This window comes from Octodon degus, unplaced genomic scaffold, assembly GCF_000260255.1.
Source record: "Octodon degus isolate 3935 unplaced genomic scaffold, OctDeg1.0 scaffold00117, whole genome shotgun sequence".
Classification (NCBI taxonomy): domain Eukaryota; kingdom Metazoa; phylum Chordata; class Mammalia; order Rodentia; family Octodontidae; genus Octodon; species Octodon degus.
The window spans coordinates 4545642-4549920 of NW_004524693.1; the positions used below are offsets into that span (position 1 = coordinate 4545642).

The window sequence follows — 4279 nt, forward strand, 5'->3', positions numbered from 1 at the left end:
ATTATAAAAACATAAAAAAATATACTGTAGCTAAACCTGGTGACACATGCCTATAATTTCTGCACTGGGGAGGCTGAGGAAGGAAGATTGCTAAAAGATTGTGGCCAGCCTGTGCTACATAATGAGTTTAAGTTCAGTCTGAGCCACTTTTCGTCCTGTCCGGCTCAAGATGGTGGCGTTCTGGGCAATTGGTAGCCTCAGCCGCTTCAGTGCCTTCAGGATCCTCCACTCACGAGGTTATATTTGCTGCAACTTTACAGGGGCTTCTGCTTTTCTGACTAGAACCCATCTCAACTGTGTAATCAAAGAGGATGTGGCAGTTGTCCAATTTATCTCATCCAATTCAAAGGTAAATACACTGAATAAAGAAGTACAATCAGAGTTCATGAAAACAATGAATGAAATCTGGGCTAATGATCAGTTCCGAAGTGCAGTCCTTATCTTGTCAAAGCTTGGCTGCTTTGTGTCAGGAGCTGATATCAACATGTTAGCAGCATGTAAAACCCTTCAAGAAGCAACTATAATGGACCACGGAGATGTCTCAGTAGAATAGTGCTTCGCTAGCAAGCACAAGGGCCTGAGTTCAATCCCCAGTTCTGCCCCAAAAAACTAAATAAATAAATAAAATAAAAAAGAAGTAACTAGAATATCACAGGAAGCACAAAGAAAGTTTGAAAAACTTGAAATGTCCACAAATCCTATCATAGCTGCCATCAATGGGTCCTATTTGGGAGGAAGACTTGAGCTTGCCATTGCAAGCCAATAAGGAATAACAACAAAAGGCAAAAAATAGTATTTTGTATCCCTGAATTCTTGCTGGGCATCTTACTGACAACAGAGGACAAACAAAGGCTGCCCTGAATGCTGGGTATACCTCTTGCTTTTGATGTAATGCTGACTGGTAGAAACATTCAGTCAGACAAAGCAAAGAAAATGGGACTGGTTGACCAATTGGTGAAACCCCTAAGACCAGGAGTCAAACCTCCAGAAGAATGTACAAATAAATACCTGGAGGAAGTTGCAGTTATATTTACCAAAGGACTAGCTGATAAGGAAATAACACCAGTGAGAAACAAGTGATTGGTAGAAAAACTGACATCATATGCCATTAGTATCCCATTTGTGAAGTAACAGGTTTTAAAAAAGTGGAAGAAAAAGTGTGAAAGCAGACCAAATAACTTTATCCTGCACCTCTGAAAATAATTGATGCAGTAAAGACTGGAACTGAACAAGGGAGTGATACTGGTTATCTGGCTGAGTCACAGAAATTTGTAGAGCTTGTAATGATCAAAGAATCAAAGGCCTTGATGTGACTGCATCATGGCCAAGTCCTATGCAAGAAAAATAAATTTGGAGCTCTGAAGAAGGAAGTTAAACAACTAACCATTCTCAGTGCAGGCCTGATGGGAGCTGGCATCACACAGACCTCTGTGGATAAGGGTCTGAAGACCCTGCTTAAAGATGTTTCAGTATCTGGGCTGGGCCACGGATAGCAGCAGGTATTCAAAGAATTGAATGATAAAGTGAAGAAGAAAGCTATACCATCATTTGAAAGACTCCTTGTTCAGCAACTTGACTGGGCAACTTGATTACCAGGATTTTGAAAAGACTGACATGGTGACTGAAGCTGAGTTTGAGGACCTTAGTATTAAGCATAACGTGCTCAAAGAAGTAGAATTAGTGATTCCAGATCACTGTATCTTTGCCAGTAACACTTCTGCTCTCCCAATCAAGGAAATTGCTATCAGCAAAAGACCTGAGAAGGTGATCAGCATGCACTATTTCTCTCCTGTGGACAAGATGCAGATGCTAGACATCATAATAATTGAGAAAATGAGCCAGAATACAACTGCCTGTGTTATAACAGTTGGTCTCAAGCAGGGCAAGGTCTTCATTGTGGTTAAGCATGGACCAGGCTTCTACACCACCAGATGTCTTGCACCCATGGTGTCTGAAGTTATACACATCCGACAGGGAGGAGTTGACACTAAGAAGCTGGATTCCCTGATCACAGCCTTTTGTTTTCCTCAGGGTGCTGCCACACTAGCAGATGAAGTCAGAGTGGATGTAGTGCAGCACGTGGCAGAAGATCTAGGCAAAGCCTTTGGGGATCAGTTTGGAGGTGGAAATGTTGAACTGCTAAAACAGATGGTGGCCAAGGGCTTCCCAGGTTGCAAGTCTGGGAAGGGCTTTTATATCTACCAGTAGGGCTCAAAGAATAAGAATTGGAACTCTGACATGGATAATATTTTTACAAGTCTGAAACTGCCTACTAAGCCTGAGGTCTCCTCTGATGAAGGCATCCAGTATCACATGGTGACAAGATTTGCAAACGAGACAGTTATGTGCCTGCAGGAGGGCATCTTGGCCACACCTCAGGAGGGAGATATTAGAGCAGTGATTGGGCTGGGCTTCCCTCCATGTCTCCAAGACCCCTTCTGTTTTGTGGATTTGTATGGTGCCCAGAAGTTAGTGGACCAGATCTGGAAGTATAAGGCTGTCTATGAAAAACAGTTCACCCCATGCCAGCTGCTACTAGACCATGCTAACAGCCCCTGAAAGAAGTTCTAGCAGTGACCAGGCCATGCCTTGCTCTATCAGTACTAACCCAATGGTCCCCAGCACTGGTTGATTCTCTAGTGCTGTGTGGAATATCAGGAAGCAGGAGACCAAGTCTGGCCTTGGCTTGCTCCTCAATTAAAGTGCCTTCAGTTTGATTTCACTTCTTCCTGGTGAAATGTGACTGAATTAGCTTTTGTACATCATGTTAGAGGGTGAGCCACTGTGCGCTTTTGTAAGCCCTAAGGCCCAGAGCAGCAGCTAAGAGCCATCTGGAGCTGTGTCTATTTCTGCTGGGGGCCAGTGGTAGCAAAGGCATTTCTGCACCCAGCCAAATGCAGGATAACTATAAAAAAAGACTGTCAAAAAATAAAAATACAGAAGAAGGTCAGCCTGAACTACACACTGATAAAGTGAGACCTTATCTCAAAGATTCAAAAAAATTACACTCAATAAAATGTCCAAATTATTGTATACCAATTAAAAACAAAACAAAATGAAAACAAACATCCATTTGAAAGCCAAAACCAAAACACAGGATGACACAGTATATAGGGGACCAAGTGAAGACAGGTATCAACTTGGAAATAATGGCCATATGAGCCATTGATGCTCAGGCACCAGGCAAATGACAGCTGAAAATTTACCATTGGAGTTAAAAATATAAATATAATTCCTGCTTTAAAGAGGAGTTGTCAAAATCTGAATGTATGTGGTGAGCAGTATCCACTGTCAGAAGAAATTTAAATGGAAATAGGGTAAAACAGTAGGTAAAACAGAACAGATAATTTTAAACTTATTATAGTCTATGGAACATTAAACATTAGCTGTGCAAGGTTGTTTCAAAAGCTTTCTATGGAAATCTATAAAACGAGATGAGTAATGATTTAGAGCTGCTAAGAGAGATATTATTCAGAGGTAATCCTGCAGGGAAGGGTTGAATATATCTATTCTACCACCCTTTGAACAGAGGTACCTACCCTGTTCTACCATCCTTTCAACAGAGCTCATAATTAACATTGTAGTTCATTTCTTTTTTCTGCACTTAAGACAGAGTCTACAGGGTGTACAGGATCTCACTGTGTAGATAGGACTCATAGTGATTCTCCTGTTTTCAGCCTCCTAAGTGCTGGGATTACATGCACACAGCACCACACCTAGTCGCAATTGCCATCTCAGCACTCTCCAGGGGAGTCCACTGAGCTATCAGGCTTGCCCCTGTAGTTCACGTCTATAGATCTCTTTGTGGATGGAAATTTTCAGAGGATGTGCCTTACATTAAAAGGACAGGGAGATTTAGCACTATAAGAATGAAAAAAAGGGCCCGGGAGATGGCTCAGTGGAATAAGTGCTTCCCTGGCAAGCTCAAGGGCCTGAGTTCAATACCCAGTTCTGCCAAAAAAAAAAAAAAAAAAAAAAGAAAGAAAGAAAGAAAAAAAAAATAGGCAGTGGTATGGAGAAAAAGGACAGACATAATAAAAATTCTAATGATTTGACTCCTGCTATTTGTTCATAGTAAGATGCTGCCAAGTATGCAGTATTTGCAACTCTTTGACGCAGCAAAAAATGATTGTAACTGTCAACAAATTTTCTTAATAAAACGATATAAATCTGTTATTTCTAGCCAAATATTAGTGAATTCTTTTTGAGGAAGCATAGCACAGAAATGATTAGACAGAATACCAGATTTCTTCATAAATCAAGGGTGAAAAAGATTACT

At 41.1% G+C, this 4279-nt stretch overlaps 1 pseudogene; it reads left to right on the forward strand.

The window, feature by feature from the left end:
• The first annotated feature begins 169 nt into the window (after positions 1 to 169).
• On the forward strand, positions 170 to 2571 carry LOC101582902 (annotated as a pseudogene).
• The last annotated feature ends 1708 nt before the right edge of the window (positions 2572 to 4279 follow it).